Source organism: Eubalaena glacialis, chromosome 2 (genome assembly GCF_028564815.1).
Source record: "Eubalaena glacialis isolate mEubGla1 chromosome 2, mEubGla1.1.hap2.+ XY, whole genome shotgun sequence".
NCBI lineage: Eukaryota > Metazoa > Chordata > Mammalia > Artiodactyla > Balaenidae > Eubalaena > Eubalaena glacialis.
The window spans coordinates 105,277,066-105,292,628 of record NC_083717.1 but is presented as its reverse complement, the minus strand read 5'-3'; positions in this window follow the sequence as shown (position 1 = coordinate 105,292,628).

Sequence of the window (15,563 nt, the reverse complement as noted above, 5' to 3'; positions counted from 1 at the left end):
TGAAATATATAATCACCAAAGACCTACGGAATTCCAAGAGAAGACTACTCAACACCGTGTCATAACCTACATTGGGTAGGGATCCGAAGATGAATAGATATATGTATATGTGTAAAAGAACCTCATCTTGCACACCTAGAACAAACAAAACATTGTAATCAAATTTGCTGTGATAACAAAAAAAATTAAATTTAAAACACGGACAAGACGTAATGAGACAACCTTATGGGGGTTTTTCCTGGCACATTCCATTCTAATTTACAACCTAGGAACAGGACTTCCTGGAAGGCTCTGTTGCCCTAGTAACCAGAGTTGGGCATGGAGAAATGCTGCAGCCTTGTGACCGTATCCTGCAACAGCAGCTGTTAACCCAGGGATAATGGTCACTTAATATTCACAATAATTGCAGACCTGTAAATGACACCAGCCATCAAAAAAAATCCTGGGATCGAAAATAGACCAAGAAATTCAAAACAGGGCAACATTTCAACACGACAATTTCAAAAGGTATATTTTACTCCCACTTCTTTTCTTTTTAAACAACAACAAAAAAAAAACAGGCGTGGCAAAACGCTCAACATTAGGAATTATTAAAGACACGCAAATCCAGTCTACAAAAACGTATCCGAATGACCATCAGCAAAAATTCTGCAAACAATAAATGCCAAAGGGGTTGTGGAGAATTGCGTAGCCTCAGCTCTAAGTGGGATGTAAACTGGTAAGAGCCATCAATGAAAACAGAATGGAGGAGCCTTTACAAGGTAAACATTGAGCTACGATTCAATCCAGCAGGCCCACTGCTGGGTCTATCACCTGAGAAGACGAGAATCAGAAAGACACAGGCTAGCAATCCTGCCTTGCAGCAATATCTACCACAGAAAAGACTTGGAAGCAACCAAGATGTCCATCAACAGATGAATGCACAAAGAAGAAGTGGTCCATATACACAATGGAATATTACTCCGAGAAAAAATATAACTTAAATTTAAAAAACAAACATAAGGAAGGAGACATAAGCTTTTGGAGGTTTATCCGGGCACATTCCACTCTAATGTAAAACCGAGAAACACAACTTTCAGGAAGATTCTGTTTCCCTAGTAACCAGAGTGTGTAATGTAGAAATGCTACCGTCCTGTGGCTGTTACCCACAACAGCAGCTTTAAAAGCTGTGCTAATGCTCACTTCATATTCACAAGCACTACGGGGCGGTAGATGACACCTGCCGTCTAAATGTCTTTTTTTTTTTTTTTAATGTCTTGAGGGAGGTAATCGCCACAAAAATTCACAATGTGGCACATACTACACGAAAACAATTTGAATATGTAAGTTTTACTCTTTAAAAAGAAAGAAAAAGCATATGGTTAATATCTCAATATAAGGAATTATTAGACGCATGCAAATTCAACCACAAAAAGGTATCAGTGCATTCCAGTGAGAATGACCATCAGCAAAAAAACTACAAACAATAAATGCCGAAGTGGTTGTGGAGAAATGCATACTCTCAACTTTAAGTGGGACGTAAACTGGTAACAGCCACTAATGAAAACAGAAAAAGGTGCCTTTAAAAGGTACATTTTGAGCTACCATATGATTCAGCGGGCCCAATCCTGGGCCTACGATCTAGGAAGACAGAATTGAATGACACAAGCAGGCAATAGTGCACTGTAGCAGTATTACAATAGACAAGACCTGAAAACAACCAAAAAGTCCATCAAGAGACGAATGGACAGAGAAGAAATGGTACGGGTACACATGGAATATTAGCCACGAAAAAAAAAATGAAACAATGCAGTTTGTGGAACCATACGTGAGTCTGGAGGTAATCACACAACTTGAAGTAACTCAGAAAGCGGAAGACACATATCCTATGGTATCACTCATAGGTGTTACCTAAAAATTGATACCCGTGAAGATATTTCCACAAAGAAAGGCAATCACAGATTCATTAAAGAAACTTATGGTTAACCAAATGGAAAGGTGTGAGGATTGGATACATTAGAATACTGGGGTTAACAAAGATATACAAACACATGTGAGATATATAATCGCCAAAGACCTACGGAATTCCAAGAGAAGGCTACTCAACATTGTGTCATAACCCACAGGGGAAATGGATCCGAAGATAAATAGATATATGTATAAAAGAACCACATCTTCCACACCTAGAACAAATGAAACATTGTAATCAGATTTGTTGTTATAAAAACTAAAAATAAAAATTAAATGAAAAAATGAACAAGAAGTAATGAGACATAAACTTATGGGGGTTTTTCCTGGCACATTCCATTCTACTTTACAACCTAGGAACCCTACTTCCAGGAAGGTTCTGAACACTCTCTATTAATTTATATGGGAAGAGGACCTGTACATAAATATATATATATATATAATGTTCAAATGAACTAGATTGTGTACACCTAGAATAAATAATATTCTAATCATTACCCGGATTAAAAAAACTAAAACAACAAAGAAGAGGTACTCAGACATAAATTTATGGGGTTTTTTCCTTGCACATTCCATTCTAATTTACAACCTAGGAACACGACCTCCAGGAAAGCTCTGCTGCCCTAGTAATCCAGTTTGGGAATGGAGAAACGCTGCTGGCGTGTGGCCGTTTCCCACAACAGCAGCTTTCAACCCAGTGTAATGGTCACTAAATAGTAACAACAATTGCAAGCCTGTAAGTGACACACACCCTCAAAAACAATCCTGGGGTCGAAAATCGACCAAAAAATTCAGAAGAGGGCAAGGTTTCAAGAAGACAATTTCAAGACGTATATTTAACTCACATTTTCTCTTTTCTTTTTTTTTTTTTTTTGTTTCACAAAAAAGACCATGGAAAAAGCTCACCATCAGGAACTAATAAAGACACGCAAATCCAATCTACAAAAACTTTCACCAGACCACACTCAGAATGATCATCAGCAAAAAATCTCTAAACAATAAATAATCAAGGGGTTTTAGAGAACTGAGTACCCTCTAGCTGCTGGTGGGATGTCAAATGGTAACAGTCAGTAGTGAGAACAGAAAGCAGGTGAGTTTAAAGGTAAAAATTGAGCTCCCGTATGATCTGGTAGGCCCATTACGGGCCCTATCACCTGAAAAGACCAGAATCAAACGACACAGGCTGACAATCCTACACTGCAGCACTATTTACCCTAGCCAAGACTTGGAACAACCAAAATGTCCATCAGCAGATGAATCCACAAGGAAGAAGTGGTCCATGTACACACAGGAATATTATTCCGATAAAAAATATAAATTAAATATAAAAAACAAACCTAAGGAAGGAGACATAAGCTTTGGGGGTGTATCCGTGCACAATCCACTCTAATTTCCAACCAAGGAACACTGCTTCCAGGGAGGTACTTTTTCCCTCGTAACCAGAGTGGGGAATGTAGAAATCCTGCCGCCCTGTGGCCCTTTGCCACAACAGCAGTTTTAAAACCTGTGCTAAAGGTCACTTCATATTCAAAAGGACTGCAGGGCTATAAATGACACCTGCCAACAAAATGTGTTGAGGGAGGTAATGGCCAAAAGAATTCAAAATATGGCACATACTTCAAGAAACCATTTGAATAGGTAAGCTGTACTCACTCTTTAAAAAACAACAAAAAAGTACATGGCTATAAGCTCAATATAAGGAATTAGAAGACATATGCAAATCCAGCCACAAAAGGGTATCAGCTCACACCAGTCAGAATGACCACCAGCAAAAAAATACAAACAATAAATCCTGAAGGGGTTGTGGAGAAATTCATACCCTCAACTTTAAGTGGCTCGTAAACTGGTAAGTGCCACTAATGAAAACAGAATGCAGCTGCCTTGAAAAGGTAAACATTGAGATACCATATGATCCCGCAAGCCCACTCCTTGGCCTATAACCTAAGAAGACAGAAATATAAAGACACAGGCAGGCAAAACTGCACGTCAGCAGTATTCAAATAGCCAAGACATGGAAAAAACCAAAAAGTCCATCAAGAGACGAATGGACACAGAAGCACTGGTACAGGTACACGTGGAATATTAGCCACGAAAAAAAAAAATGAAACAATGCAGTTTACGGAACCATAGATGAGTCTGGAGGTAATCACACAACCTGAAGTAAGTCAGAAGGCAAAAGACACATACATACCCTGTGATATCAATTATAGGTGTTACCTAAAAATTGATACCAATGAAGATATTTCCACAGAGAAAGGCAATCACAGATTTCTTAAACAAACTTTTGGTTAACCAATTGGAAAGTTGTGAAGATTGGATACATTAGGATATTGGGGTTAACAGAGATATACAAACACACGTGAAATATATAATCACCAAAGACCTACGGAATTCCAAGAGAAGACTACTCAACACCGTGTCATAACCTACATTGGGTAGGGATCCGAAGATGAATAGATATATGTATATGTGTAAAAGAACCTCATCTTGCACACCTAGAACAAACAAAACATTGTAATCAAATTTGCTGTGATAACAAAAAAAATTAAATTTAAAACACGGACAAGACGTAATGAGACAACCTTATGGGGGTTTTCCTGGCACATTCCATTCTAATTTACAACCTAGGAACAGGACTTCCTGGAAGGCTCTGTTGCCCTAGTAACCAGAGTTGCGCATGGAGAAATGCTGCAGCCTTGTGACCGTATCCTGCAACAGCAGCTGTTAACCCAGGGATAATGGTCACTTAATATTCACAATAATTGCAGACCTGTAAATGACACCAGCCATCAAAAAAAATCCTGGGATCGAAAATAGACCAAGAAATTCAAAACAGGGCAACATTTCAACACGACAATTTCAAAAGGTATATTTTACTCCCACTTCTTTTCTTTTTAAACAACAACAAAAAAAAAACAGGCGTGGCAAAACGCTCAACATTAGGAATTATTAAAGACACGCAAATCCAGTCTACAAAAACGTATCCGAATGACCATCAGCAAAAATTCTGCAAACAATAAATGCCAAAGGGGTTGTGGAGAATTGCGTAGCCTCAGCTCTAAGTGGGATGTAAACTGGTAAGAGCCATCAATGAAAACAGAATGGAGGAGCCTTTACAAGGTAAACATTGAGCTACGATTCAATCCAGCAGGCCCACTGCTGGGTCTATCACCTGAGAAGACGAGAATCAGAAAGACACAGGCTAGCAATCCTGCCTTGCAGCAATATCTACCACAGAAAAGACTTGGAAGCAACCAAGATGTCCATCAACAGATGAATGCACAAAGAAGAAGTGGTCCATATACACAATGGAATATTACTCCGAGAAAAAATATAACTTAAATTTAAAAAACAAACATAAGGAAGGAGACATAAGCTTTTGGAGGTTTATCCGGGCACATTCCACTCTAATGTAAAACCGAGAAACACAACTTTCAGGAAGATTCTGTTTCCCTAGTAACCAGAGTGTGTAATGTAGAAATGCTACCGTCCTGTGGCTGTTACCCACAACAGCAGCTTTAAAAGCTGTGCTAATGCTCACTTCATATTCACAAGCACTACGGGGCGGTAGATGACACCTGCCGTCTAAATGTCTTTTTTTTTTTTTTTAATGTCTTGAGGGAGGTAATCGCCACAAAAATTCACAATGTGGCACATACTACACGAAAACAATTTGAATATGTAAGTTTTACTCTTTAAAAAGAAAGAAAAAGCATATGGTTAATATCTCAATATAAGGAATTATTAGACGCATGCAAATTCAACCACAAAAAGGTATCAGTGCATTCCAGTGAGAATGACCATCAGCAAAAAAACTACAAACAATAAATGCCGAAGTGGTTGTGGAGAAATGCATACTCTCAACTTTAAGTGGGACGTAAACTGGTAACAGCCACTAATGAAAACAGAAAAAGGTGCCTTTAAAAGGTACATTTTGAGCTACCATATGATTCAGCGGGCCCAATCCTGGGCCTACGATCTAGGAAGACAGAATTGAATGACACAAGCAGGCAATAGTGCACTGTAGCAGTATTACAATAGACAAGACCTGAAAACAACCAAAAAGTCCATCAAGAGACGAATGGACAGAGAAGAAATGGTACGGGTACACATGGAATATTAGCCACGAAAAAAAAATGAAACAATGCAGTTTGTGGAACCATACGTGAGTCTGGAGGTAATCACACAACTTGAAGTAACTCAGAAAGCGGAAGACACATATCCTATGGTATCACTCATAGGTGTTACCTAAAAATTGATACCCGTGAAGATATTTCCACAAAGAAAGGCAATCACAGATTCATTAAAGAAACTTATGGTTAACCAAATGGAAAGGTGTGAGGATTGGATACATTAGAATACTGGGGTTAACAAAGATATACAAACACATGTGAGATATATAATCGCCAAAGACCTACGGAATTCCAAGAGAAGGCTACTCAACATTGTGTCATAACCCACAGGGGAAATGGATCCGAAGATAAATAGATATATGTATAAAAGAACCACATCTTCCACACCTAGAACAAATGAAACATTGTAATCAGATTTGTTGTTATAAAAACTAAAAATAAAAATTAAATGAAAAAATGAACAAGAAGTAATGAGACATAAACTTATGGGGGTTTTTCCTGGCACATTCCATTCTACTTTACAACCTAGGAACCCTACTTCCAGGAAGGTTCTGAACACTCTCTATTAATTTATATGGGAAGAGGACCTGTACATAAATATATATATATATATAATGTTCAAATGAACTAGATTGTGTACACCTAGAATAAATAATATTCTAATCATTACCCGGATTAAAAAAACTAAAACAACAAAGAAGAGGTACTCAGACATAAATTTATGGGGTTTTTTCCTTGCACATTCCATTCTAATTTACAACCTAGGAACACGACCTCCAGGAAAGCTCTGCTGCCCTAGTAATCCAGTTTGGGAATGGAGAAACGCTGCTGGCGTGTGGCCGTTTCCCACAACAGCAGCTTTCAACCCAGTGTAATGGTCACTAAATAGTAACAACAATTGCAAGCCTGTAAGTGACACACACCCTCAAAAACAATCCCGGGGTCGAAAATCGACCAAAAAATTCAGAAGAGGGCAAGGTTTCAAGAAGACAATTTCAAGACGTATATTTAACTCACATTTTCTCTTTTCTTTTTTTTTTTTTTTTGTTTCACAAAAAAGACCATGGAAAAAGCTCACCATCAGGAACTAATAAAGACACGCAAATCCAATCTACAAAAACTTTCACCAGACCACACTCAGAATGATCATCAGCAAAAAATCTCTAAACAATAAATAATCAAGGGGTTTTAGAGAACTGAGTACCCTCTAGCTGCTGGTGGGATGTCAAATGGTAACAGTCAGTAGTGAGAACAGAAAGCAGGTGAGTTTAAAGGTAAAAATTGAGCTCCCATATGATCTGGTAGGCCCATTACGGGCCCTATCACCTGAAAAGACCAGAATCAAACGACACAGGCTGACAATCCTACACTGCAGCACTATTTACCCTAGCCAAGACTTGGAACAACCAAAATGTCCATCAGCAGATGAATCCACAAGGAAGAAGTGGTCCATGTACACACAGGAATATTATTCCGATAAAAAATATAAATTAAATATAAAAAACAAACCTAAGGAAGGAGACATAAGCTTTGGGGGTGTATCCGTGCACAATCCACTCTAATTTCCAACCAAGGAACACTGCTTCCAGGGAGGTACTTTTTCCCTCGTAACCAGAGTGGGGAATGTAGAAATCCTGCCGCCCTGTGGCCCTTTGCCACAACAGCAGTTTTAAAACCTGTGCTAAAGGTCACTTCATATTCAAAAGGACTGCAGGGCTATAAATGACACCTGCCAACAAAATGTGTTGAGGGAGGTAATGGCCAAAAGAATTCAAAATATGGCACATACTTCAAGAAACCATTTGAATAGGTAAGCTGTACTCACTCTTTAAAAAACAACAAAAAAGTACATGGCTATAAGCTCAATATAAGGAATTAGAAGACATATGCAAATCCAGCCACAAAAGGGTATCAGCTCACACCAGTCAGAATGACCACCAGCAAAAAAATACAAACAATAAATCCTGAAGGGGTTGTGGAGAAATTCATACCCTCAACTTTAAGTGGCTCGTAAACTGGTAAGTGCCACTAATGAAAACAGAATGCAGCTGCCTTGAAAAGGTAAACATTGAGATACCATATGATCCCGCAAGCCCACTCCTTGGCCTATAACCTAAGAAGACAGAAATATAAAGACACAGGCAGGCAAAACTGCACGTCAGCAGTATTCAAATAGCCAAGACATGGAAAAAACCAAAAAGTCCATCAAGAGACGAATGGACACAGAAGAACTGGTACAGGTACACGTGGAATATTAGCCACGAAAAAAAAAAATGAAACAATGCAGTTTACGGAACCATAGATGAGTCTGGAGGTAATCACACAACCTGAAGTAAGTCAGAAGGCAAAAGACACATACATACCCTGTGATATCAATTATAGGTGTTACCTAAAAATTGATACCAATGAAGATATTTCCACAGAGAAAGGCAATCACAGATTTCTTAAACAAACTTTTGGTTAACCAATTGGAAAGTTGTGAAGATTGGATACATTAGGATATTGGGGTTAACAGAGATATACAAACACACGTGAAATATATAATCACCAAAGACCTACGGAATTCCAAGAGAAGACTACTCAACACCGTGTCATAACCTACATTGGGTAGGGATCCGAAGATGAATAGATATATGTATATGTGTAAAAGAACCTCATCTTGCACACCTAGAACAAACAAAACATTGTAATCAAATTTGCTGTGATAACAAAAAAAATTAAATTTAAAACACGGACAAGACGTAATGAGACAACCTTATGGGGGTTTTCCTGGCACATTCCATTCTAATTTACAACCTAGGAACAGGACTTCCTGGAAGGCTCTGTTGCCCTAGTAACCAGAGTTGCGCATGGAGAAATGCTGCAGCCTTGTGACCGTATCCTGCAACAGCAGCTGTTAACCCAGGGATAATGGTCACTTAATATTCACAATAATTGCAGACCTGTAAATGACACCAGCCATCAAAAAAAATCCTGGGATCGAAAATAGACCAAGAAATTCAAAACAGGGCAACATTTCAACACGACAATTTCAAAAGGTATATTTTACTCCCACTTCTTTTCTTTTTAAACAACAACAAAAAAAAACAGGCGTGGCAAAACGCTCAACATTAGGAATTATTAAAGACACGCAAATCCAGTCTACAAAAACGTATCCGAATGACCATCAGCAAAAATTCTGCAAACAATAAATGCCAAAGGGGTTGTGGAGAATTGCGTAGCCTCAGCTCTAAGTGGGATGTAAACTGGTAAGAGCCATCAATGAAAACAGAATGGAGGAGCCTTTACAAGGTAAACATTGAGCTACGATTCAATCCAGCAGGCCCACTGCTGGGTCTATCACCTGAGAAGACGAGAATCAGAAAGACACAGGCTAGCAATCCTGCCTTGCAGCAATATCTACCACAGAAAAGACTTGGAAGCAACCAAGATGTCCATCAACAGATGAATGCACAAAGAAGAAGTGGTCCATATACACAATGGAATATTACTCCGAGAAAAAATATAACTTAAATTTAAAAAACAAACATAAGGAAGGAGACATAAGCTTTTGGAGGTTTATCCGGGCACATTCCACTCTAATGTAAAACCGAGAAACACAACTTTCAGGAAGATTCTGTTTCCCTAGTAACCAGAGTGTGTAATGTAGAAATGCTACCGTCCTGTGGCTGTTACCCACAACAGCAGCTTTAAAAGCTGTGCTAATGCTCACTTCATATTCACAAGCACTACGGGGCGGTAGATGACACCTGCCGTCTAAATGTCTTTTTTTTTTTTTTTAATGTCTTGAGGGAGGTAATCGCCACAAAAATTCACAATGTGGCACATACTACACGAAAACAATTTGAATATGTAAGTTTTACTCTTTAAAAAGAAAGAAAAAGCATATGGTTAATATCTCAATATAAGGAATTATTAGACGCATGCAAATTCAACCACAAAAAGGTATCAGTGCATTCCAGTGAGAATGACCATCAGCAAAAAAACTACAAACAATAAATGCCGAAGTGGTTGTGGAGAAATGCATACTCTCAACTTTAAGTGGGACGTAAACTGGTAACAGCCACTAATGAAAACAGAAAAAGGTGCCTTTAAAAGGTACATTTTGAGCTACCATATGATTCAGCGGGCCCAATCCTGGGCCTACGATCTAGGAAGACAGAATTGAATGACACAAGCAGGCAATAGTGCACTGTAGCAGTATTACAATAGACAAGACCTGAAAACAACCAAAAAGTCCATCAAGAGACGAATGGACAGAGAAGAAATGGTACGGGTACACATGGAATATTAGCCACGAAAAAAAAATGAAACAATGCAGTTTGTGGAACCATACGTGAGTCTGGAGGTAATCACACAACTTGAAGTAACTCAGAAAGCGGAAGACACATATCCTATGGTATCACTCATAGGTGTTACCTAAAAATTGATACCCGTGAAGATATTTCCACAAAGAAAGGCAATCACAGATTCATTAAAGAAACTTATGGTTAACCAAATGGAAAGGTGTGAGGATTGGATACATTAGAATACTGGGGTTAACAAAGATATACAAACACATGTGAGATATATAATCGCCAAAGACCTACGGAATTCCAAGAGAAGGCTACTCAACATTGTGTCATAACCCACAGGGGAAATGGATCCGAAGATAAATAGATATATGTATAAAAGAACCACATCTTCCACACCTAGAACAAATGAAACATTGTAATCAGATTTGTTGTTATAAAAACTAAAAATAAAAATTAAATGAAAAAATGAACAAGAAGTAATGAGACATAAACTTATGGGGGTTTTTCCTGGCACATTCCATTCTACTTTACAACCTAGGAACCCTACTTCCAGGAAGGTTCTGAACACTCTCTATTAATTTATATGGGAAGAGGACCTGTACATAAATATATATATATATATAATGTTCAAATGAACTAGATTGTGTACACCTAGAATAAATAATATTCTAATCATTACCCGGATTAAAAAAACTAAAACAACAAAGAAGAGGTACTCAGACATAAATTTATGGGGTTTTTTCCTTGCACATTCCATTCTAATTTACAACCTAGGAACACGACCTCCAGGAAAGCTCTGCTGCCCTAGTAATCCAGTTTGGGAATGGAGAAACGCTGCTGGCGTGTGGCCGTTTCCCACAACAGCAGCTTTCAACCCAGTGTAATGGTCACTAAATAGTAACAACAATTGCAAGCCTGTAAGTGACACACACCCTCAAAAACAATCCCGGGGTCGAAAATCGACCAAAAAATTCAGAAGAGGGCAAGGTTTCAAGAAGACAATTTCAAGACGTATATTTAACTCACATTTTCTCTTTTCTTTTTTTTTTTTTTTTGTTTCACAAAAAAGACCATGGAAAAAGCTCACCATCAGGAACTAATAAAGACACGCAAATCCAATCTACAAAAACTTTCACCAGACCACACTCAGAATGATCATCAGCAAAAAATCTCTAAACAATAAATAATCAAGGGGTTTTAGAGAACTGAGTACCCTCTAGCTGCTGGTGGGATGTCAAATGGTAACAGTCAGTAGTGAGAACAGAAAGCAGGTGAGTTTAAAGGTAAAAATTGAGCTCCCATATGATCTGGTAGGCCCATTACGGGCCCTATCACCTGAAAAGACCAGAATCAAACGACACAGGCTGACAATCCTACACTGCAGCACTATTTACCCTAGCCAAGACTTGGAACAACCAAAATGTCCATCAGCAGATGAATCCACAAGGAAGAAGTGGTCCATGTACACACAGGAATATTATTCCGATAAAAAATATAAATTAAATATAAAAAACAAACCTAAGGAAGGAGACATAAGCTTTGGGGGTGTATCCGTGCACAATCCACTCTAATTTCCAACCAAGGAACACTGCTTCCAGGGAGGTACTTTTTCCCTCGTAACCAGAGTGGGGAATGTAGAAATCCTGCCGCCCTGTGGCCCTTTGCCACAACAGCAGTTTTAAAACCTGTGCTAAAGGTCACTTCATATTCAAAAGGACTGCAGGGCTATAAATGACACCTGCCAACAAAATGTGTTGAGGGAGGTAATGGCCAAAAGAATTCAAAATATGGCACATACTTCAAGAAACCATTTGAATAGGTAAGCTGTACTCACTCTTTAAAAAACAACAAAAAAGTACATGGCTATAAGCTCAATATAAGGAATTAGAAGACATATGCAAATCCAGCCACAAAAGGGTATCAGCTCACACCAGTCAGAATGACCACCAGCAAAAAAATACAAACAATAAATCCTGAAGGGGTTGTGGAGAAATTCATACCCTCAACTTTAAGTGGCTCGTAAACTGGTAAGTGCCACTAATGAAAACAGAATGCAGCTGCCTTGAAAAGGTAAACATTGAGATACCATATGATCCCGCAAGCCCACTCCTTGGCCTATAACCTAAGAAGACAGAAATATAAAGACACAGGCAGGCAAAACTGCACGTCAGCAGTATTCAAATAGCCAAGACATGGAAAAAACCAAAAAGTCCATCAAGAGACGAATGGACACAGAAGAACTGGTACAGGTACACGTGGAATATTAGCCACGAAAAAAAAAAATGAAACAATGCAGTTTACGGAACCATAGATGAGTCTGGAGGTAATCACACAACCTGAAGTAAGTCAGAAGGCAAAAGACACATACATACCCTGTGATATCAATTATAGGTGTTACCTAAAAATTGATACCAATGAAGATATTTCCACAGAGAAAGGCAATCACAGATTTCTTAAACAAACTTTTGGTTAACCAATTGGAAAGTTGTGAAGATTGGATACATTAGGATATTGGGGTTAACAGAGATATACAAACACACGTGAAATATATAATCACCAAAGACCTACGGAATTCCAAGAGAAGACTACTCAACACCGTGTCATAACCTACATTGGGTAGGGATCCGAAGATGAATAGATATATGTATATGTGTAAAAGAACCTCATCTTGCACACCTAGAACAAACAAAACATTGTAATCAAATTTGCTGTGATAACAAAAAAAATTAAATTTAAAACACGGACAAGACGTAATGAGACAACCTTATGGGGGTTTTCCTGGCACATTCCATTCTAATTTACAACCTAGGAACAGGACTTCCTGGAAGGCTCTGTTGCCCTAGTAACCAGAGTTGCGCATGGAGAAATGCTGCAGCCTTGTGACCGTATCCTGCAACAGCAGCTGTTAACCCAGGGATAATGGTCACTTAATATTCACAATAATTGCAGACCTGTAAATGACACCAGCCATCAAAAAAAATCCTGGGATCGAAAATAGACCAAGAAATTCAAAACAGGGCAACATTTCAACACGACAATTTCAAAAGGTATATTTTACTCCCACTTCTTTTCTTTTTAAACAACAACAAAAAAAAACAGGCGTGGCAAAACGCTCAACATTAGGAATTATTAAAGACACGCAAATCCAGTCTACAAAAACGTATCCGAATGACCATCAGCAAAAATTCTGCAAACAATAAATGCCAAAGGGGTTGTGGAGAATTGCGTAGCCTCAGCTCTAAGTGGGATGTAAACTGGTAAGAGCCATCAATGAAAACAGAATGGAGGAGCCTTTACAAGGTAAACATTGAGCTACGATTCAATCCAGCAGGCCCACTGCTGGGTCTATCACCTGAGAAGACGAGAATCAGAAAGACACAGGCTAGCAATCCTGCCTTGCAGCAATATCTACCACAGAAAAGACTTGGAAGCAACCAAGATGTCCATCAACAGATGAATGCACAAAGAAGAAGTGGTCCATATACACAATGGAATATTACTCCGAGAAAAAATATAACTTAAATTTAAAAAACAAACATAAGGAAGGAGACATAAGCTTTTGGAGGTTTATCCGGGCACATTCCACTCTAATGTAAAACCGAGAAACACAACTTTCAGGAAGATTCTGTTTCCCTAGTAACCAGAGTGTGTAATGTAGAAATGCTACCGTCCTGTGGCTGTTACCCACAACAGCAGCTTTAAAAGCTGTGCTAATGCTCACTTCATATTCACAAGCACTACGGGGCGGTAGATGACACCTGCCGTCTAAATGTCTTTTTTTTTTTTTTTAATGTCTTGAGGGAGGTAATCGCCACAAAAATTCACAATGTGGCACATACTACACGAAAACAATTTGAATATGTAAGTTTTACTCTTTAAAAAGAAAGAAAAAGCATATGGTTAATATCTCAATATAAGGAATTATTAGACGCATGCAAATTCAACCACAAAAAGGTATCAGTGCATTCCAGTGAGAATGACCATCAGCAAAAAAACTACAAACAATAAATGCCGAAGTGGTTGTGGAGAAATGCATACTCTCAACTTTAAGTGGGACGTAAACTGGTAACAGCCACTAATGAAAACAGAAAAAGGTGCCTTTAAAAGGTACATTTTGAGCTACCATATGATTCAGCGGGCCCAATCCTGGGCCTACGATCTAGGAAGACAGAATTGAATGACACAAGCAGGCAATAGTGCACTGTAGCAGTATTACAATAGACAAGACCTGAAAACAACCAAAAAGTCCATCAAGAGACGAATGGACAGAGAAGAAATGGTACGGGTACACATGGAATATTAGCCACGAAAAAAAAATGAAACAATGCAGTTTGTGGAACCATACGTGAGTCTGGAGGTAATCACACAACTTGAAGTAACTCAGAAAGCGGAAGACACATATCCTATGGTATCACTCATAGGTGTTACCTAAAAATTGATACCCGTGAAGATATTTCCACAAAGAAAGGCAATCACAGATTCATTAAAGAAACTTATGGTTAACCAAATGGAAAGGTGTGAGGATTGGATACATTAGAATACTGGGGTTAACAAAGATATACAAACACATGTGAGATATATAATCGCCAAAGACCTACGGAATTCCAAGAGAAGGCTACTCAACATTGTGTCATAACCCACAGGGGAAATGGATCCGAAGATAAATAGATATATGTATAAAAGAACCACATCTTCCACACCTAGAACAAATGAAACATTGTAATCAGATTTGTTGTTATAAAAACTAAAAATAAAAATTAAATGAAAAAATGAACAAGAAGTAATGAGACATAAACTTATGGGGGTTTTTCCTGGCACATTCCATTCTACTTTACAACCTAGGAACCCTACTTCCAGGAAGGTTCTGAACACTCTCTATTAATTTATATGGGAAGAGGACCTGTACATAAATATATATATATATATAATGTTCAAATGAACTAGATTGTGTACACCTAGAATAAATAATATTCTAATCATTACCCGGATTAAAAAAACTAAAACAACAAAGAAGAGGTACTCAGACATAAATTTATGGGGTTTTTTCCTTGCACATTCCATTCTAATTTACAACCTAGGAACACGACCTCCAGGAAAGCTCTGCTGCCCTAGTAATCCAGTTTGGGAATGGAGAAACGCTGCTGGCGTGTGGCCGTTTCCCACAACAGCAGCTTTCAACCCAGTGTAA